The sequence below is a fragment of the Salvelinus sp. IW2-2015 genome, linkage group LG4q.1:29 (assembly GCF_002910315.2).
Source record: "Salvelinus sp. IW2-2015 linkage group LG4q.1:29, ASM291031v2, whole genome shotgun sequence".
Taxonomy (NCBI): Eukaryota; Metazoa; Chordata; class Actinopteri; order Salmoniformes; family Salmonidae; genus Salvelinus; species Salvelinus sp. IW2-2015.
The window spans coordinates 9,906,404-9,929,229 of record NC_036842.1 but is presented as its reverse complement, the minus strand read 5'-3'; the positions used below and the strand labels follow the sequence as shown (position 1 = coordinate 9,929,229).

Here is a 22,826-nt window from a genome sequence, read left to right as displayed (position 1 = left end):
ATTTTATAGATGTTTTAATTTTATGGACAGCCATGAGCACACTCAGACTTAATTAACAAATGCAGTATTTGTGTTTTGTGAGTCCACCAGATCAGAGGCAGTAGGGATGGCAACGCTTTAAATATTTACACTACCGGTCAAATGTTTTAGAAAACCGACTCATTCAAGGGTTTTTCTTTATTTTGACTATTTTCTACATTGTAGAACAATAGGGAAGAAACTATGAAATAACACATATGGAATCATGGAGTAACCAAAAAAGTGTTAAACAAATCAAAATATATTCTTCAAAGTTGCCACCCTTTGCCTTAATGACAGCTTTGCACACACTTGGCATTCTCTCAACCAGCTTCATCTGGAATGCTTTTCCAACAATCTTGAAGGAGCTCCCACATATGCTGAGCACTTGTTGGCTGCTTTTCCTTAACTCTACGGTCCGACTCATCCCAAACCATCTCAGTTTGGTTGAGGTTGGGGGATTGTGGAGGCCAGGTCATCTGATGCAGCACTCCATCACTCTCCTTCTTGGTCAAATAGCCCTTACACAGCCTGGAGGTGTGTTGGGTCATTGTCCTGTTGAAAAACAAATGATAGTCCCACTAAGCCCAAACCAGATGGGATGGCGTATAGCTGCAGAATACTGTGGTAGCCATGCTGGTTAAGTGTGCCTTGAATTCTAAATAAATCCCTGACAGTGTCACCTGCAAAGCACCCCCACACCATAACACCTCCTCCTCCATGCTTCACGGTGGGAATCAAAGGACAAAACCAGACCAAAGGAGACATTTCCACCGCTCTAATGTCCATTGCTCGTGTTTCTTGGCCCAAGCAAGTCTCTTCTTATTATTGGTGTCCTTTAGTAGTGGTTTCTTTGCAGCAAATTGACCATGAAGGCATGATTCACACAGTCTCCTCTGAACAGTTGATGTTGAGATGTGTCTGTTACTTGAACTCTGTGAAGCATTTATTTGGGCTGCAATTTCTGAGGTCCGTAACTCTAATGAGCTTATCCTCTGCAGCAGAGGTAACTCTGGGTCTTCCATTCCCGTGGCAGTCCTCATGAGAGCCAGTTTCATCATAGCGCTTGATAGTTTTTGCGATTGCACTTTTTCCCGTATTGACTGACCTTCATGTCAGTAATGATGGATTGTCATTTCTCTTTGCTTATTTGAGCTGTTCTTGCCATAATATGGACTTGTTATTCTACCAAATAGGGCTATCTTCTGTATACGCCACTACATTATCACAACACAACTGATTGTCTCAAAGAAATTCCACAAATTAACTTTTAACAAGGCACACCTGTTATTTGAAATCGCAAATTCTACAATGAGTGGTTTGGAAGGAATCAGTGACAGTGGCTAACTGCAAGCATTCTCTAACCTGCTATTCAGTGGAGTGGCTGTGTGGTCCCAAATCTGGGAAAACTTGACTTCAGTGAGTTCAAAACAACTGAGAATTCTGGAAAAAACTAGTTCCGACTGGGAAATACGTTTTGAACGGTCATCCAACTCGGAATTGTAAGTCGGGAACTCGGGCTTCTTTCTAGAGCTACGACCTGAAGATCAATGACATCATCATGATTCAACATTGTTTTTTTTCAGAGTTCCCAGTTGTCTTGAAAGCACCATAAATCCAGAGAATGCCAGACTTTGATGACAACATTTTCCCACAAAGGACAGCCGTGCCACCTTCCTGTTCAAGTGAGCACAGCACAACAAGGTGAGTGCAAAAATGTATTGTATGCTGCTGCATAAATTATGTAATATGCCAGGGAGATATGTATACGTAGCTAGAATAGTATAGTAGTATGTTGTGTAGTAAGCTGTGGTAGCCCATGTGCCTCACCCTAATAATTTGGTCTATTTACCCTCTTAATTTTGCCTACTGTTGTCACGCCCTGACCTTAGTATTCTTTGTTTTCTTTATTATTTTGGTTAGGTCAGGGTGTGACAAGGGTGATATGTTTTTTGTCCTGTCTAGGGTTTTTGTATGTTTATGGGTTCTTACTAGTCTAGGTGTTTTGTATTGTCCTATGGTTAGCCTAGATTGGTTTTAATGGTTGCTCTAGATGGTTCTCAATTAGAGGCAGCTGTTTATCGTTGTCTCTGATTGGGAACCATATTTAGGCAGCCATATTCCTTGAGTATTTTGTGGGTGATTGTCTATGGTTAGTTGCCTGTGTCAGCACTATTATTATATAGCTTCACGTTTGTTTTGTTGTTTTTGTATAGTTCGTTCTGTGTTCTTTCTTCATTTAAGAAGATGTATTCAAATCACGCTGCGCTTTGGTCTCATCGCTACGACGAACGTGACAACTGTTCTGACTTGGTTGTGCACATGTAGCCTATAACCTGTTTTAGAGAAATGTAATCATCTAATTTTGTAAGATCTTTCATTGTCTGCTTATTTGCCCCCTTTACTTATCCTACGGTTTCATAGTTTGTACATCTCAATTGTCATTAGAAACCACATTTGTTTAAGCAAGTCAGCCATATCAGCTATGTTTTTTTTAAAGGCAGTAAATGAGGCTGTTTCGCTGCCAGACAAGGCTCCGCTGATAGCCAACTGTAGCAGTGGTAAGATGTTGGGACTGCTGTTGGGACAGCTTTATGTAGGCCCTAACAGTTTGTGGGCACCATTTGTCACCGTTATAGTGCAATTCATGTATTGTTTAGTGTTGTGTAGTGACTTTGCTGTCATGCATTCCACTAGTTTTTTTCCCCCCACCAAGATGTACATGCTAAAATCGCCACTGTTCATGACAACATGATTTGTGTTGTTGTTGTTGTAGGTCAGATAAAAGAATAGACATTTCTATTTTTTACAGGTTGCTTGGGAAACAAAGCCAAGAAAACTGCAGAGGAGAGGAGTTCCAAGGTAACAGGAAAAAAGTAACCATGTCAGGAAAACATATCATCGCTCCGCAAAGGTGTTTTTCTAATCTTTGTCAACTCCATGCTTCGATGAGTCATCTGGAATAAACTGGTCTTTTTAACATTCTTTAAACTTGTGTAATGCAGTATAAGTTTACTTCACCTTTAGCTTTACAGTAAATTACATTTAACCATACTTCCGCAGGCTCCAATACTTTGAAACAACCAAAAATCGACAGAGAGGGGAGACATAGGTTTTGCAGTTTTTTTTATATTGCTCAAACCTTCTCTCGGGTAGGCCCTGTTGATATACTTTCTCCTCCGGCTGCGGCCAGGAAGGAAGGGGTTAAACATGTCTGCGGAGCACATCTGGGAATCATTTGGGACATTCCACAAAGCTTACCACATGTTATTAGATGGACTAATGCTGTGTTCACATGCTAGTCGGGACTAGGAAACTTCCAACTTGCTGAGTCGTTGAACTTGGCACGTGTAGAACTACAACCAGTTAACAAGTCGGAAATTTCAGAGTTTCCTAGTTCTGACTAGCACGTGAACGTGGAATATATCCTGCAAAAAGCTCGGTTGTCAGAGGTTTGAAAAATCATATTATTTTTAGGGGAAGAAAAAAAGGAGTTATGTCTCCTTTCAACGCGCACGTACACATGTACTTACAAACATAAGCAACAGACATATTCAGAAACATTCATTTTCTATCTTAATATAATGTGTCCCAAAGGACTCGTAACTAGATACCCTCTAATGCAGTGGTTCCCAAACTTTTTATAGTCCCRTATCCCTTCAAACATTTAACCTCCAGCTGCRTACCCCCTCTAGCACCAGGGTCAGCGCACTCTCAAATGTTGTTTTTTTGCCATCATTGTAAGCCTGCCACACACACACTATACGATACATTTATTAACCTTAACACCCATCTTCGGAGCATCCTCATCAGTAGCATATAATATATCATGAAATCACAAGTCCATACAGCAAATGAAAGATAAACATCTTGTGAATCCAGCCATCATTTCCGATTTTTAAAATGTTTTACAGCGAAACACAAATATTTAATATTTATTAGCTAACCACAATAGCCAAAGACTCAACCGCATATTTTCACCATGTTTCTACCGCATAGGTAGCTATCACAAAACCGACCAAATATAGATATAATTAGTCCTAACAAGAAACAACTTCATCAGATGACAGTCTTATAACATGTTATACAATAATTTATGTTTTGTTCGAAAAATGTGCATATTTGAGGTTTGAATATAGTTTACATTGCAGCTACCATCAAAATTATCACCAAAGCAGCCAGAAAATTACAGAGAGCAACGTGAAATAACTAAATACTCATCATAAAACATTTATGAAAAATACATGGTGTACAGCAAATGAAAGATAAACATCTTGTGAATCCAGCCAATATTTCCGATTTTTTAAGTGTTTTACAGCGAAAACACAATATAAGCATTATATAGCTTACCACAATAGCCAAACACACAACCGCATTTATCACCGCATAGGTAGCATTCGCAAAACACCAGCAGAATATAAAATTAATCACTACCTTGACCAACTTCATCAGATGACAGTCTTATAACATCAGGTTATACAATACACTTATGTTTTGTTCGAAAATGTGCATATTTAGAGCTGCAAACCGTGGTTATACATTGTGAATATGTAGCATCGATTCACCAGAATGTCCGGAGCTATTTTGGACACTCACCTAATCTGACCAAAGAACTCATCATAAACTTTACATAAAAATACTTGTTGTATGGCAAATGAAAGATACACTGGTTCTTAATGCAACCGCGCGGTTAGATTTTAAAAATAACTTTACCATAACAAACAGCTTGCAATTTTGCGAGACAGCGCCCGCCAAAACGGCAAGAGAATAGGAATCAACATTTTCCACAGAAATACGAAATAACATCATAAATTGTTCTTACTTTTGTTGAGCTTCCATCAGAATATTGTACAAGGAGTCCTAGGTCCAGAATAAATCGTTGTTTGGTTTTAGAATGTCTTTTCTCCTGTCGAATTCGTGCCACAATGCTAGCCATGTTGATGACTGTCCCGTTCAGTTTCTCGACGCAAAGAACGGAAAACTCCAAAAGTCCCAATAAATGTTGAATAATCTGATAAAACTCGGTTGAAAAAACATACTTAACGAAGTTTATCAAATGTATCAAATAATACAGAGCCGGAGATATCCGCCTGGTATGAGAACGCTTTTCAGAAGCCAATGTCGACGTACTTCGCGCCGCAGAGAAGACAGAAATTTCCAGACCTGTCACTCCAAAAGCTCTTGTTCGCCTCAGATCAAGCTAGACACCCCATTCCACCTTCCACTGCCTGTTGACATCTAGTGGAAGGCGTATGAAGTGCATGCATATCGATAAATATTAGGCAATTGAATAGAGGCCCTGGAACAGAGCCTCGTTTTCAGATTTTTCACTTACTCTATGGAAGTTTGCTGCAAAATGAGTTCTGTTTACTCACAGATATCATTCAAACAGTTTTAGAAACTTGAGAGTTTTCTATCCAATAGTAATAATATGCATATTGTATGATCTAGAATAGAGTACGAGGCAGTTTAATTTTCAGTTCGATTTTTTTCCAAAGTGAAAACAGCGCCCCTATTGACAAGAAGTTTTAAACATAAGAATGCGTGTGAGTTTCTGTCACAACCTGGCTCGTGAGAAGTGACAAAGGGCTCTTATAGGCCAGGGACAAATAATGATAAAAATAATCAATAATTTTGCTCTATATTAACCATCTTACATATAAAACCTTATTTGTTCATCGAAAATTGTGAATAACTCACCACAGGTTATTGAGAAGGGTGTGCTTGAAAGGTTGCTCATAACTCTGCAATTTGGGTTGTATTGGAGAGTCTCAGTCTTAAATAATTTCCCAGAGTCTGTGTCTGTATGTAGTTTTCATGCTAGTGAGGGCTGAGAACCCTCTTACATAGGTACGTGGTTGCAAAGGGATCATATGTCTTAACAGCACGATTTACCAAGGCAGGATACTCAATGCGCAGAGAAAACATCACCAGATAGGCCAGTCGTGTCACGCCCTGACCATAGAGAGACTTTTTATTCTCTATTTTGGTTAGGTCGGGGTGTGACTAGGGTGGGTATTCTAGGTTGTTTTATTTCTATGTGGCTGGTATGGTTCCCAATCAGAGGCAGCTGTTTAGTTGTCTCTGATTGGGATCATATTTAGGCAGCCATTTCCCCACTGGTTTTTGTGGGATCTTGTTTATGTGTAGTTGCCTGTGAGCACTCCATAGCTTCACGTACCGTTTGCTGTTTTTTAAAATTGTTTTGGTCGTTTCATGTATAAAATGTGGAACTCATATCACGTGCGCCTTGGTCCCGCCACTGTCCGAATGTTATTTCGACGATCGTGACAAGTCTTGTGAGAAACTCGTCATCATACAAGCGGTTAGACAAGTGAAAATGATGGTCAGTAAAGAGAACTTTAAGCTCGTCTCTCAATTTAAAAAAACATGTCAATACTTGGCCCCTTGATAACCAGTGCACTTTTGTATGTTGTAAAAACTCTTGTGCAGAAAATACATGAGAGTTCAGGGGCCTTGCTTAACAAAGTTAGTGTCCAACACGTCTTTCAAGCTGTCAGGCATTCCCTTGGCAGTAAGAGCCTCTTGGTGGATGCTGCAGTGTACCCAAGTGGCGTCGGGAGCAACTGCTTGCATCCATGTTACCACTCCACTATGTCAACCTGTCATGGCTTTTGCACGATCAGTACAGATACCAACACATCTTGACCACCAAAGTCCATTTGATGTCACAAAGCTGTCCAGTACTTTAAAAATATACTCAACTCTTGTACTGGTTTCCAGTGGTTTGGAGAAGAGGATGTCTTCCTTAATTGACCACCCTGTGGCGTACAGCAGGTCAGCCACCAGGGGGAGACTCGTCGAGGCCTGGTGACAGACGAAGTATACATCACGAGGCGATGGCTCCCTCTGCTGGACGTGCCAGGTCTCGACGGGCTCTTCGGTCAGGACTAATTGGGGCTGATTGTGGTTGGTGAGTAATCAAAGGCTGATTGCTCACCAGCTGGATGGGTACCATAAAGCTGCCAGAAGGGCAGCACATGGGAGAAGGGACTGGGGGAAGAAAGGTTACTCCCTTATAGTTGGGGACGGTACCAGAGGTAAAAGGAGGGAGTTACTTTTTTGTTCCCCACAGGCTACAGCAARACCCGGAGCCCAGAAGACGGTATCCCGGAGAGGGTCTCATGGGGGAGACCTATTCTTTTCTTTTGGTTTGTTATTCAAATAAACACCCTTGAAACTGAGCTAATCCTACTCTGTCCATGTCTGATCTGTGTAAACGTTTTGGCCAAACACCCTGGTTTGCCACACCCAATAAACGTAATGGTATAAGGGCGAGACCCAGATGCAGACACTGGAGGCAGATGGTTTGAGTCTCTGATATGTATTATAATCCAAGGGGCAGGCAAGAGAATGGTCATGGACAGGCAAAAGCTTGTAAACAAGGTCAGAGTCCAGGAGGTACAGAGTGGCAGGCAGGCTCGAGGTCAGGAGAGGCAGTATGGTCAGGCAGGTGGGTTCAGAGTCAAGGCAGGCAAGGGTCAAAACTGGAAGAACTAGCAAAAGAGATAAGAAAAAGCAGGAGCACAGAAAAACACGCTGGTTGACTTGACAAGACAAACTGGCAACAGACAAACAGAGAACACCGGAATAAATACCCAGGGACTAATGGGAAAAATKGGTGATACCTGGAGGTGGGTGGAGACAATCAAAGACAGGTGAAACAGATCAGGGCGTGACAGTACTCCTCCCCCCTCTCTCGGGGCGCCACCTGGTGTCCTACCTGGGTGCATACCTGGCTGACCGGGGTGCCGGCGGTGAAAGTCCGTGATGAGGGCCGGGGAGTGGCTGAAGGAGGCCAGGCGGAGCTTGCCATGGAGTCTTGCTTTGAGCGCACACCATGCATGCGGCGACGAAGACCGAGACRTCAGGAGCCATGGTGGGCCACCAGAAGCATTGTCGTAGGAAAGCCAGGGTACGATGAGCCCCAGGATGACAAGTAAGCCTTGAAGAGTGAGCCCATTCCAGGACCTGAGGCTGGACCGAATCAGGAACGAACATTCGGTTAGCCGGATCACTGGGATAGGACGGCCCCTTCTCCCACATTCGGAAGCGTCAACCTCAACCACAAACTGATGAGTCAGGTCCGGGTGGATGAGGATGGAGGCAGTAGTGAATCGCTGCTTTAGATCCCCAAAAGTCTTGTCCGCTGCTGGAGACCATGTGAACAGTTCCTTAGGAGAGGTGAGTGCAGAGAGGGGGGCCGCCAGGTTGCTGTAGCCCCGAATGAAACGGCGGTAGAAATTAGCGAACCCCAGAAACCGTTGTAGCTGCAACCTGGACGTGGGCTGTGGCCATTCCACCACCGCTCTCACCTTTTCCGGATCCATCTGAACATTCTCTTCAGCGATGATGTATCCCAGAAAGGAGATAGTGGAGCGATGGAACTCGCACTTCTCAGCTTTTACAAACAACTGATTTCCAGGAGGCGCTGAAGGACTTGTCAAACATGGAGAATGTGTTCCTGGGCAGAACGAGATAAAACCAGGATATCGTTGAGGTAGACAAAAACAAAACGGTTCAACATGTCCCGGAGAACATCGTTGACCAGGGCCTGGAAGACAGAGTCCAAACGGCTTGACCAGGTACTCAGTGTCCACTGGCAGTGTTGAAAGCCGTCTTCCACTCGTCTCCTTCGAGTATCCGTACAAGGTTGTAGGCATTCCGAAGGTSCAGTTTGGAAAAGATGGTAGCCCCCTGGAGAGGTTCGAAAGGAGAGGAGTGGTAGAGGGTACCGCTTTTTGATCGTAATGTCATTGATGCCCGGTAATGGTCGTGGACAGGCAAAAGCTCATAAACAAGGTTAGAGTACAGGAGGTACAGAGTGGCATTGTCTGTATAATTTGTGTTGGCCTTTTCCCCCAGCATTGTCCCAGCTACATATCCGCGGCAGCAGGAAGAATTAAGTCCTCCACTATAGTATGGGGCTTGCCTGTCCTACCACTCGGTAGCTCACCATATAAGACGCTTCTAGCCCCTTCTTATTAATGGTATCTGTTGCTCAAAAATAAATGTCTGTGCAAGGTTTCGGGCCTCCCGGGTGGCACAGTGGTTTAAGGCACTGCAACGCAGTGCTAGCTGTGCCACCAGAGATTCTGGGTTCGAGTCCAGGCTCTGTCGCAGCTGGCTGCAGCTGGCTGCGACCGGGAGGTCCATGGGGCGGTGCACAATTGGTCCAGTGTCGTCTGAGTTAGGGAGGGTTTGGCTGGCAGGGATATCGTCAAGCACTAGCGACTCCTGTGGCGGGCCGGGCACAGTGCACGTTGACCAGGKACAGTGTTTCCTCTGACACATTGGTGCGGCTGGCTTCTGGGTTGGATGGGCATTGTGTCAAGAAGCAGTGCTGCTTGGTTGGGTTGTGTTTCGGAGGACACATGGCTCTCAACCTTCGCCTCTCCCGAGTCTGTACAGGAGTTGCAGCGATGAGACAAGACTGTAACTACTACCAATTGGGGAGAGAAATTTAAAAAAAAAAGTGAAGGTTTCATCGAGTTGTGAGATAGTACTTTTGCACACACTGTGGCTGAGGAAAGGCACTACTCCCAATATAAGTGAACAATGTAGTTCTCACCATATTCGCGCATCTTCGATGGTCCAACGTCCCTGTCTGTKGCTTTCCCGGGTAAGTAGCTCTTCGGCTGCATCAGATTCACAACTGTCAGTGTCCATGCTAGCTGGGCTAACAACAAATGTAGAATTACTGATGCTAGCATTGAATGTGCTAGTGGAAGCAGAACAACTTGTATCGTCGACAGGTGCAGGTGTAGTACTGCTGGTAGTAGCAGTACTACCAGTAGAGCTGGTATGTGTCTCTATGGACGCGGGACTTACTAAATGGACCGTTTGAAAATGTGAAGAATAGTTTTTTATTATTATTATTATCTTTAAAAAAAAAGTGAATCATATTTTAAATTGGCGTACCCCCAACGGCATTGCGCGTGCTCCTGGAGGGTAATCTTGAGAGCTGCTCCTAACGTTGGGTTGTCAGGGAGTATTTGGCACTATTTGTGCTCTAGCTGGCACTTCCCCTAAATAAGAATATGGCAAGCCGGGGGAACTGGGAGAGCTGAGGAGCAAATGTTTATGTTGACCCATCCATTTCACAGGAGGCTTTCCAGGATCAGGATAGCACTGTGAAGACTCTTTCAGCGCCATGCATGTCATGCCTCTTAAAGGGTCGTATTCTTGATGCTAAAAGGATGAGCGTTTACAATGTGTAGAGTGAATGACGAATCGTAGCCAGCCTGAAATAATTTCAGCCTGCCGCTTTAAAAAAACGCAGCCTCAGTGATAGTCAGCAAAAATGTCATGCTATACAGGCCAAATACATGCATACCTTGGTATACATAAATCACAGAGTCAACATTTACAGACAGCTGTGTCACTCCTTGTGACATCAGGTGTGATGCTTTAAAAGATGTGATGTAAATTTGCAGCCTTTGAGCTCTCAACTATGTCAAACCCATGATTTCTCCCTTGTGTATAGTAGGTTATATAAAGCACTACATGAAATATGCACTACATAACTCACTGTACTATGCTTGATATCCCTGAGCCTCTTTTTTTGTGTAAAGTTGATTATGCAAAGCATGCATAAAACATGCACGGCGTGACATATCTTCCTTATGGCCATGCACTGAACTCATACCGAAATAGGAGCTGTTCAGTACCATACAATAAGTCCATTATTAAGATACAGTACTGCGCTCCTCCTAACATTAGATGATAAACTTGACTGCACATCCAGGATGCAGCTGTACCGAGGACACCCGCCTTGAGGGAACACAGCAGCTATGGCTGCCAATAAAGTAAAGTCCCACAGTCTGTCTGCAGGCAAAGGGAAGTATACTCTTCATAGATCTGTGAACATAAGGATATCAAGCCAGGGCCTAATTTCACCTGCCAAAAATAATAAWAAWWWWWWWAAATCCTGTGAAATAGGCCTAAATCTGCTCACACTCATACTCTCTATTTTGACAGTAACCAATTGCACCAAAACACACTTTGAGCATTTGAAGGCCTTTTACTCTGCTCTGAGTCCTCAGTCCTCGCATACGACTGTGTCCCCCCCATGTCACCCCCAGCACAGCATTCCTCACTTCTGTGCTGATGTGTGACAGTTGACACAGCTCAGTGCCACTCACAGCATTGTTGCAGCAGCCTCGTGGGCATTGGAAAAACATCCAGGAAAGACAGGGAATAGCCGCCCGCAATACAAAGCTTGCAGGGAAGGAGACAAACAGTCAACTTTGCGGTGGGTTGCAATGGGGGGTAAGTATAGTATCTCAATGACTGTGGTGTGTCCCAGTGTGTCCAAAAATGCAACCTCTCACATAATGTTCTAAATTCTGGCAGTAGGTTTTGACATGGAAAGCAACAAATAAACAAACAAACCTGAAGGGCAGAAACAAATGTGTCCTTTCCCTCCACTGTTCACACAACAAATAATGCTCAGCTGACTCCCAATACACCATACCTAATTCAATTCAATTACAGTCTTTTGTACTATAAAGGGATGCTGTGCCAAGATATATTGTAGAGGTTAAACACAGAAAAATGGCTTGTCCATCTCTAATTTAAATCTGACTGTCGATATAATACACATCTTTATCTACCAAGACGATAAATGCAATAACATGTTATTCAATTGATAATATAATCAAAGTTGTTTTTCTTTATTTTGTAAATGTGCTATATCAAAGCAAAATGTTTTCATGATATGTCATTATCTGACAACTCGCAAGTATGAAATAGTAATATAATCATAAATGTTTGCTTTAGCAAGGTACCCTCCTTATAATCCAATTTCAGTACAAAATCATAAGATAATATTACAGATTTTTATAAATACAAATATYTATACAATTTGTGATAATACCATGAAAGAAAAACTGTCTGCACATCTGAGGGACACTTTGTGATTTTGGCAATGAGTCATTGCGTTAGTGCTAGTTAGCATTGGCTCATGAAAGTACTTCCTTCATACTGTACACAGGGACATACAAATGCTATCCACGAGGTCATCTGACTCTGGGGGAGTGGATAAAGGGCCAAATAGAGAGAGATAGTAATGGCGTCTTTTTGTAGGCACTAACTCCGCCATGGCTCGTAGGACAAACGTCTATGTAGAAATGAATGGCGTTTTTATAGGGTTTTTGGGAAAAAAGGTATGTGGTAAACACAGGCTTAGGAAATCGTGGGAGTTTTGTTCTATGAGATAATCTTCATCAGCTGAAGTCACTTTTTGTGAATTTTGAAGCATTCATGTAATAAGAAAAAACACATAAAGCACATGAAGGCATTATAATAATTATTTTTTTATTTTTTTATTTCACCTTTATTTAACCAGGTAGGCTAGTTGAGAACAAGTTCTCATTTACTGCGACCTGGCCAAGATTAAGCAAAGCAGTGCAAAACAAACAACAACACAGAGTTACACATGGAATAAACAAACATAGTCAATAATACAATTGTCACGCCCTGGCCTTAGTATTCTTTGTTTTCTTTATTATTTTAGTTAGGTCAGGGTGTGACATGGGTATTTATGTGGGTTTTGTAGTGTCCAGGGTGATTGTAAGGTTTAGGGGGTTTATTTAGAGTAGTTGGCTTTATGTTTAGTATAGTTGTCTAGCTGTGTCTATGTTGTGTGTAGTTGTCTAGGAAAGTCTATGGTTGCCTGAATGGGTTCCCAATTAGAGACAGCTGGTTTCTGTTGTCTCTGATTGGGATCCATATTTAAGGTAGCCATAGGCTTTAGTTTGTTGTGGGGAATTGTCTTGTTTAACGTTTGTTGCTTGTCTGGGCACTTGCGTTATTTAGCTTCACGATCATTTGTTGTTTTGTTTGTTTGTAATAGTGTTTTCGTTTCATGTTCATCTTCGTTCGTTTAATTAAAAGAAGATGGCTTATTTTCCTCATGCTGCGTTTTGGTCCGTCTCTCCTCCACACGATCGTGACAACAATAGAAAAGGTCTATATACAGTGTGTGCAAATGACGTAGGATAACGGAGGTAAGGCAATACATAGGCCATAGTGGCGAAAATATTACAATATAGCAATTAAACACTGGAGTGATAGATGTGCAGAAGATGAGTGTACAAGTAGAGATACTGGGGTGCAAAGGAGCAAAATAAATAAAATAGATAACAGTATGGGGATGAGGTAGTTGGATGGGCTATGGTACAGGTACAGTGATATATGAGCTGCTCTGACAGCTGGTGCTTAAAGCTAGTGAGGGAGATATGAGTCTCCAGCTTCAGTGATGTTTGCAGTTCGTTCCAGTCATTGGCAGCAGAGAACTGGAAGGAAAGGCGGCCGAAGGAGGAATTGGCTTTGGGGATGACCAGTGAAATATACCTGCTGGAGCGCGTGCTACGCGTGAGTGCTGCTATGGTGACCAGTGAGCTGAGATAAGGCGAGGCTTTACCTAGCAAAGACTTATAGATGACCTGGAGCCAGTGGGTTTGGCGACGAATATGAAGCGAGGGCCAGCCAACGAGAGCATACAGGTCGCAATGGTGGGTAGTATATGGGGCTTTGGTGACAAAACAGATGGCACTGTGATAGACTGCATCCAATTTGCTGAGTAGAGTGTTGGAGGCTATTTTGTAAATGACATCGCCGAAGTCAAGGATCGGTAGGATAGTCAGTTTTCGAGGGTATGTTTGGCAGCATGAGTGAAGTAAGCTTTGTTGCGAAATAGGAAGCTGATTCTAGATTTAATTTTGGATTGGAGATGCTTAATGTAAGTCTGGAAGTCGAGTTTACAGTCTAACCAGACACCTAGGTATTTGTAGTTGTCCACATATTCATATTCATCAAGGTTAACTGACTGGTATTATCTCATAGAACCTCAGACCTTATTTTTCTTTGTTTATCCCAAAACCCTATTCCCCATTGATTTTCAAACACAGGAATAGCTGAACAGGTAGCCTAGTGGTTAGAGCGTTGGGCCAGTAACCAAAAGGTTGCTAGATCGAATACCTGAGCTGACAAGGTAAAAATATGTTGTTCTGCCCCTGAACAAGGCAGTTAACCTACTGTTCCTAGGCTGTCATTGTAAATAAGAATTTGTTCTTAACTGATGTGCCTAGTTAAATAAAAAAAATAAAAAACAGATACACTACATTACCAAAAGTATGTGGACACCTGCTTGCTGAACATCTCATTCCAAAATCATGGGCATTAATATGGAGTTGGTCCCACCTTTGCTGCTATAATAGCCTCCACTTTTCTGGGAAGGCTTTCCACTAGATGTTGGAACATTGCTGCTGGGACTTGCTTCCATTCAACCACAACAGCATTAGTGAGGTCGGGTGATTAGGCCTGGCTTGCAGTCTGTGTTCCAATTCATCCAAAAGGTGTTCGATGGGGTTGAGGTCAGGGCTCTGTGCAGGCCAGTCAAGTTCTTCCACACCGATCTCGACAAAACATTTCTGTACGGACCTCGCTTTGTGCATGGGGGTATTGTCATGGTGAAATAGGAAAGGGCCTTCCTTCCCCAAACCGTTACCACAAAGTTGGAAGCATAGAATCGTCTAGAATGTCATTGTATGCTGTAGCATTAAGATTTCCCTTCACTGGAACTAAGGGGCCTAGCCCAAACCATGAAAAACAGCCCAAGACCATTATTCCTCCACCAAACTTTACAGTTGGCACTATGCATTGGGGCAGGTAGCGTCGGACTGCCAGATGATGAAGCGTGATCCAATGATGGCGAGCTTTACACCACTCCCGCCGACATTACGCATAGTGATCTAGGTTTGTGTGCGGCTGCTTGGCCATGGAAACCCATTTCATGAAGCTCCCTACGAACAGTTCTTGTCTTGATGTTGCTTCCAGAGGCAGTTCGGAACTCAGTAGTGAGTGTTGCAACCAAGGACAGATTATTTTTACGAGCTACTGTAAACTTGTGTGGCCTACCACTCCACGGCTGAGCCGTTGTCGCTCCTAGCTGTTTCAACTTTACCATAACAGCATTTACAGTTGATCAGGGCAGCTCTAGCAGGGCAGTAATTTGATRAACTGACTTGTTGGAAAGGTGGTATCCTATGACAGCGCCACGTTGAAAGTCACTGAGCTCTTCAGTAAGGCCATTCTACTGCCAATGGTCTATGGAGATTGCATGGCTGTTTTATACACCTGTCAGCAACGGGTATGGCTGGAATAGCCGAATCCACTAATTTGAAGGGGTGTCCACATACTTTTGTATATATAGTGTAACTTTCCCCCCTGGTTTTAAGAATACAAACTGGCCAAAATCCTGAAGTATCCCTTTTACAGGACAGCGGACCACCCCATAAATGGAGAAGGGGCGGAGCGAGAGGGTGGTGTTGAATTTCACTGCCGGAGCACGTGACTTCAATGGCTCCGCTGCAAAAGCTCTTCTCAACTTCTCCGTTCACCGCCTCTCATCGACAAATTGCCGGATGGTAGTTTGGCTCGACACCGGTAGTTATCCACTGCTAAATGTTTTACACTCAAAAACTTTGGAGAGAGTATCAAAACAATTATACTAGGCGCAACTTCCACCAACCACGGAACCAGGAGGAGAAGGCAACAGGTCCAAGGTATTTGATGTGACACTTATTATTTGAGGTGGCTTACCTTGTCAACATTTGGACAGTGTGCGGTCCAGGTCAAAATTAACATAAGCCAACAGGCAAATGTCACGAACAATTGAACTCATTCAGCCCGACGACAACCGTATTTTCAGTTGCGTTTATTTTGTGCACGAACGTTATACGATTTCATGCATGTCAGTTCGGCGGGATGTGAGATTTCGTTATGAATCTCGTGATTGACACTTGCTACACTATCAACACGTAGGGTGGCTTCTCTAATTAGATAGCAAAACAGTTMTTTTATCAATTTGCCGTATTATTTTCGCATGAATGAAATGGACCACGCAATAAAATCTCAACGTAAGCATCATCAAGCGATAATTAGCGATTTGGCTAGCAGCTAACCGCATTTTGACAGGCTGACAGTTGACTCGATATTTACATCGCCAATCCTTGTAGCAAGGTCAACCAGTTTGTAAACTTTTCACTGTATTTACCATGATATGAGTGTAGYTCACAGATTGCTAAACCCCTATAGTTTCTTTTGCACACAATTATTGCTTCATTGCGAGCCATCCATGGAACGCCAAGACAATGGAATATTGATGTTAATCAATCCCAAAAACCGTGTGCTGAAGTGTTTTTATTTCTGCAAATGACTGCAATGTAAGCCACACTGACAGTAACCCCCAATTTGTTTACACATTTGATGCAGTCTTTTCCCAAGATAATATGCCTTCAGAGGAGCAGCTGACAAATGAAATGTCATAATACCTATGACATGATTATTAACATTACAGTGCATGTTGCCACAATCTCAAAATTTTGCCGATTTGGTCAATTTTTATTATTACCAATTTCTTGCAAATATATTGTTAAGTCATWAAAAAAAACGTTTATTATTTAGATCTGTAATAATACTTCGTTTTGTGTTTCTGTATGATTAGGTAGCCTAATCACTGTGTTAAGATAATTTATGGTGCATGATTGATTTATAAAATAATGCATTTATATGGATTATTCCATTGCTCTGTCCAAGACTGGCTGTGTGATGTGCACAACAAACTACTGTGTTTTTTTTGTTGTGAAAAAGGTATGTGCCCTTTTCTACAGAAAACCTGTGACATTCAGAGCAAGATGCATTGGAGGCTTAGTTGCTGAGTGGGAAATTTGGTGTGTCTGAGGATTTTCCCACCCTGTCACCTCTCCTCATGGTGTGAATCACAGATGCATGTTGTGCCGTAGCCATAGCTGGATATGCCCTAGTCAGTTCTAACCTAACCAAGCAGTACGTTCACAACTGTTACGACTATCACTATTTAACTTTTATTTTATTTAACTAGGCAAGTCAGTTAAGCACATTCTTATTTACAATGACTGCCTACCCTGGCCAAACCCTAACCCGGACTACACTGGGCTAATTGTGCGCCACCCTATGGGACTCCCAATCACAGCCAGGTGTGATGCAGTCTGTAATTGAACCAGGGTCTGTAGTGATGCCTCTAGCACTGAGATGCAGTTCCTTAGACCGCTGCGCCACCCGGGAGCCCCACTATAGTGGGCTAATCCTGAAAGGTACTGTTATGTAATATTAACTGCCCTTGGCTTTAGTTTCTTCAGGTCTGTTGAAAATGATACAATCATAGAAGTTTTATCTGCTGTGTCATCAACTCATGATGGGCCCCAGGTGAGGGAGTTAACCTACACACTGGTCTGGTACCCTGTGTACGTCAACGATMCAATCATACTTGGGTTCGCCTTTCTCCCCTCAAGGGCAACAGGATCTGAGATGTGGTCACTGTGTTATGAGTTTGTTTAACTAATAGGCTACAGTATGCCATATGGACACACATCAGAGCAGAGCCAGCCAGCCCAACTTCAGCCTTGCAGGCACATCCAATGTGTTCATCAGCTTCTCTTGTGGCAGATACTCTGTCTATGCTAGTGCAGACATGTTCTTTTTGGTTGGTTGTCTATTCTAAGTTTGAGGGTTAGACCGTACAATGTGTTTTTAGAATAGCAGAAAAGTCTATTGTATAGCCAAGTACAGTATTTTGCATGCAGATATAATTAGAGGCAGAAGAGTGAACTGCTTTTTCACAAGTCCAGAGTATTTTTGAGTGACTTGTGTTCTACGTAAAGTTGGTTTCCTTCTTGTGTGAGCGATGCCAGTTAGACTTAGAAGCCTCACACGACTTGGTTTCACATGGCGGTAAATGTGTCATCACAATGGATGCGATGGCTCTTGGCTCCCCCTCTTCTCCTTCCTCTTCAAAATGATAAAGTCAAGTGTGACACTGGAAAGGAAAATATTCTTTGACTTCACACTGAAAAACATGATAGTGACTCAAAAGCTCCTGGCAATTTATTTTTCACATGGGCTGACATTTTCTGTCTTCTTGTAACCTTTGGAACAAATAGTTTTTGCCGTATGACCTGAGATGGGTTATTGGAGGATGGTGGGAGAGCGTTCCCATTTGGAGACCTTTACTGCAGGACATGAGATGTGTATCCCGCAGAGCTGCTGATTTGTATTTGGAAATGCCCAGTGTTATTCCTAAAACTGGCCTTTTTACTATCTGTAGATTCTTGTTGAAGGTAAAGAGATGGGGTTTAAAGGAGTTCAAATGATACTGTAGCTAAATAGTTGGCCTGTCTGCCAAACACACCCATGTCTAACAAGATGTGGGGAGCAAGACTCCTAGCAATGTGGTGTGGTTCAGGGGTAGGCAGAGATGTTTGCACAACTGATTGTAGTGTAAGAGCGTCCATTTAAATTTGGTATATAGATTATACCAAAAAGGAAATCTCAACACATTTGAAGTTCGGTTAGCAGRGGTCCATAGTGGTGAGTAGCCTTACCACAGCCCTGTCTGTCCCTTGTGTTCAGTTTAACCGGTGTTTGCCTGCCTCACAAGGCTGAGACTGTGCAGGAGAAACTCATCGGGTTGTGACAGATGAGACGGGTCCCCCACAATGGCAGGTTACCCCAGAGATGTCACGAGGCCCTCGCTAAACGGTAAATGCCTCAACCCGAGTCGACCCACTCACTCGCCGAGACGCCAGAGTTGTGTGGGTTTTATTTCAGGAGCGAGGAGCTCAGATCTGAGTGAAACCACAGTTTCGAGAGCTGAGGCTTCGGATGCCTGTTATGAAAAAAAAGACATCAGACATTTGGGGTTATAATGAGCAGTAGTGTGGTGTCAGTCTTCCGGCTCTCTTTAGTTGTTTTTCATAAAGACATGTTGGGAGAAAGTTGTTTCTTTGCTATTGCCACTCTTGCTGAATGAGTAGAAATAAATTGCAAGGTTATAGTCGTTTTGGCCGTGGTGCTTGCTGACATAGCCGCTGCTTTTGGGAGTGGGGTGAGTGTGGGAAAAGACTGAGAGGAGGAGGGTGGGAGCCGCTAACAGGGGTGAAGAGTGGATTGGGGAAGTAAAGCCCCTGTGATGTAGGGATATGGGAGCTCCAGTCAGCCAGGCTGATGGGGGTTTGACAGGCCAGCTCACACATACTGATTCTGTCTCAATACAGTCCACTGTTTGTTTCCCTGCTCTCCTAGTCCTCCCTGTGCACGATGAAAGGGTTAAGTCACCCCTCCCCCTTTATATTGACTCCTTTTATTTCTCCCTTTATGGCTTTGATGGTATTAAATAATCATTACATGTCAGCGTGCACAGCTCTCCCGTGTTCATGAGGGAGAGAGCGCAATTAGGTCAGAGTAGTAGAATAACTCCACTTCATTTAAGTATTAGTGGCAGGGCACCTCACCTCGTTGAAGTTCTAATATACAGTTGAAGTCGGAACCACTCCACACATTTCTTCTTAACACACTATAGTTTTGGCAAGTCGGTTAGGACATCTACTTTGTGCATGACACAAGTAATTTTTCCGACAATTGTTTACAGACAGATTATTTAGCTTAATTCACGATCACAATTCCGGTGGGTCAGAAGTTGACATACACTAAGTTGACTGTGCCTTTAAACAGCTTGGATAATTCCAGAAAATGATGTCATGGCTTTAGAAGCTTCTGATAGGCTAATTTGCACTCATTTGAGTGAATTTGGAGGTGTACCTGTGGCTGTATTTCAAGGCCTACTTTCAAACTCAGTGCCTCTTTGCTTGACATCACGGGGCAAATCAAAAGAAATCAGCTAAGACCTCAGAAACAATTGTGAAGCTCCCCACAAGTCTGGTTCATCCTGGGAGCAATTTCCAAGCCCTGAAGGTACCACGTTCATCTGTACAAGCTGGTACCGCAAGTATAAACACCATGGGACAACGCAGCTGTCATACCACTCGGAAGGAGACGTTTGTTCTCCCTAGAGATGAACGTACTTTGGTGGCAAAGTGCAAATCATCCCAGAACAACAGCAAAGGACCTTGTGAAGATGCCTGGAGGAAACGGGTAAAAAAGTATCTATATCCCAATAAACGAGTCCTATATCGACAAACCTGAAAGGCTGCTCTCAGCGAGTAAGAAGCCACTGCTCCAAAACGCCATAAAAAAGCCAAGACTACGTTTGTGCAACTGCAATAATAGACAGATTGTACTTTTAGAGAAATGTCCTCTGGTCTGATACAAAAATAAGAACTGTTTGGCCATAATGACCATCGTTATGTTTGGAGGAAAAGGGGGAGGCTTGCAAGCCGAAGAACACCATCCCAAACATGAAGCACGGGGGTGGCAGCATGTTGTGGGGGTGCTTTGCTGCAGGAAGGACTGGTGCACTTCACAAATATGATGGCATCATGAGGAAGGGAATTGTGGTGGTTATATTGAAGCAACATCTCAAGACATCAGTCAAGAAGTTAAAGCTTGGTCACAAATGGGTCTTCCAAATGGACATTGACCCACAGCAATCTTCCAAAGTTGTGGCAAAATGGCTTAAGGACAACAAGTCAAGGTATTGGAGTGGCCACATCAAAGCCCTGACTCAATCCTATAGAATTATGTGGGCAGAACTGAAAAAAAGTGTGGTGTGAGCAAGGAGGCCTACAAACCTGACCTCAGTCTACCCGCTCTGTCAGGAGAATGTGCCAAAATTCACCCAATTTATTGTGGAAGGCTCCTGAAATGTTTTGACCCAGTTAAACATTTTATAGGCAATGCTACCAAATACTAATTGAGTGTATGTTTAAACTTCTGACCCACTGGGAATGTGATGGAAAGAAATAAAGCTGAAATAATAATTCTCTCTACTATTATTCTGACATTTCACATTCTTAAAATAAAGTGGTGATCCTCAACTGACCTAAAACCGGAAATTTTTACTGGGATTAAATGTCAGGAATTGTGAGAAACTGAGTTTAAATGTATTTGGGCTAAGGTGTATGTACTTCCCAGACTCTCTCAACTTGTTACCTAATTCAGATTTGGATTTAGAGGACCAAGGGCCATTGTGTTTTCTGAGAAATGCAAGGAGGCTGCTGTGAGACCTTAATATTATCGGCTATTGTATAATCTAATCAGGAAGAAACAGCCTAGAATGGATAATCKGTTATATTTGAGGTCCCTCACCAGTATAATATTCCTGAAGATTAGGTCATTTCTTTTTAAATGAGGCTAAGTTTAAGACTGATCACTGAGCTATTATTGTACTGGATGTGATTGAAAAGACTATTGATTTAGACATTGAGATTATGATCAGATTTAGCCTACATAGCATTGTTTCTCTGATCTCTGTGAGAAAGACAAAGCCATAGTTTAACATTAACTTTGTCTATCAATCCATTTTGAAGACTGTTTTTATAGAAGGTGGTTGAATACTTAGGCTACTCTGAATTGTGTTACGGCGTTCATACTGTCCATTATGGTACATTTCACATTGGTCTGGCATTGTCTTACATGTACACACTGTCGGCCAAATCTTTTTTTTACCACATGAGACTTATTGTGTTTCACAATTTGTGTGGGGATATTGTGGCAGTGTCATACAATTCCATAAAAGATTTCCACAGACTCTTTTTGCCCAGTCGGACAGTCTCTCAGCTTGACGGCTGACATTTCCAGTGAAAGAGCTCTTTTGTCGTTAGTTAATCACCGCCCTCTCCATAAAACAATGGTATCAATTGCTTCTTCTGAGTACATCCACACTGCTGTAAAAAGCCAGGCTCATTCTCCTCCCAGTCAGTCCAGACAGGCAGTGAAACCACTTCATTACCAGTGACAGCCCAGCCATACTCAATAGGCACACTGCGGGAACTCTGTCAGACTTTCAGCTAACTGTTGAGATGTGTAAAAGTAGAATCCACAAGGTGCAATTGTGAAATGTGGTAGCGCTTTGGTAGTTTTCATCTCATGTCAGTCACTCGCTCGGTTTCCATTCAATTGGTCGACAGATTTTCACGTGAATAGTCTAGAATCCGCATGAAGTCAAATATGCAAATTGTCACACCATTTGTGTTTCCACCAGACAGACTTGTTGCAGATAAATCATTGCGTAGCGACGTAGTGCACACCATGTACTTCTTCGCTTAACTTTGGTACATTAGCGTTGGATTTTTATTTGGTACATAAACTTTCCATTGCATTTTGAACTCTACCCATACTTTGTCACAAACGTTTGCACTCTAGCCAAAAATGTTGCAAATACAGGGTGGTTAGGCTAGTCTATGGATAAGAGCAAGAATATTTTTATTTGTCAAACGTCAGTCTAGCATCGATCATAATGTCACCAGAATAAGACTAGGGCTGTCCCTGACCAATCCCCCAAAAATTGGTAGACCGAGAGTTGTTTGTTCATTTGACCAATCGATTGGTCAAAAATATAAAACGTGTATTTTTCCATATAGACACATCCAATGTGTTTTAATCAAAACAACTATATGCATTGAGTTTGTCTGATACTTTAAGCACACTATTTGAAATAATGAAGACCCATGGAGTCTGACCAGCAATTGATTTGATTGGATCGAGCTTAAACTTGCTGTGCTGTTTTGAAAAAAAATTACAGGGCGTGACTGACTAGCACCCGTTGTCTGTCCGCTCCTTGCTGCAGCGACCATCACAGAACACCAACGGGGTTTATCGCGATGTCCGTGTTGCTGAAGCTGTAACATGATTACTGCCATTTCAGACTGAAGAGTTCTGTTACCGAAATCCCGGATTTGTTTAGGAAAAACATTGCCTCAACCCTTGCTCTCTTTATGTGACACATGTATGCATCGCATGAACGTGACCAATAGAATATCAAAATCGCATCAATAAATAGGTTAAAA

General features: G+C 42.7%; 2 protein-coding genes across 5 annotated transcripts in view; both read left to right on the top strand.

Moving 5' to 3' along the window:
• The window catches only part of amacr (alpha-methylacyl-CoA racemase), a 410,966-nt gene that overhangs the window by 133,315 nt on the left and 254,825 nt on the right, over window positions 1–22,826 (top strand). The gene's annotated exons all lie outside the window — the stretch shown is intronic.
• Window positions 15,420–22,826, top strand: part of LOC111961398 (retinoic acid receptor alpha) — a 240,792-nt gene continuing 233,385 nt past the window's right edge. For both annotated transcript variants that reach the window (XM_023983634.3, XM_023983632.3), the window contains exon 1: window positions 15,420–15,608. The gene's annotated coding sequence lies outside the window, so the exon portion shown is untranslated. The remainder of the gene's footprint in view (window positions 15,609–22,826) is intronic.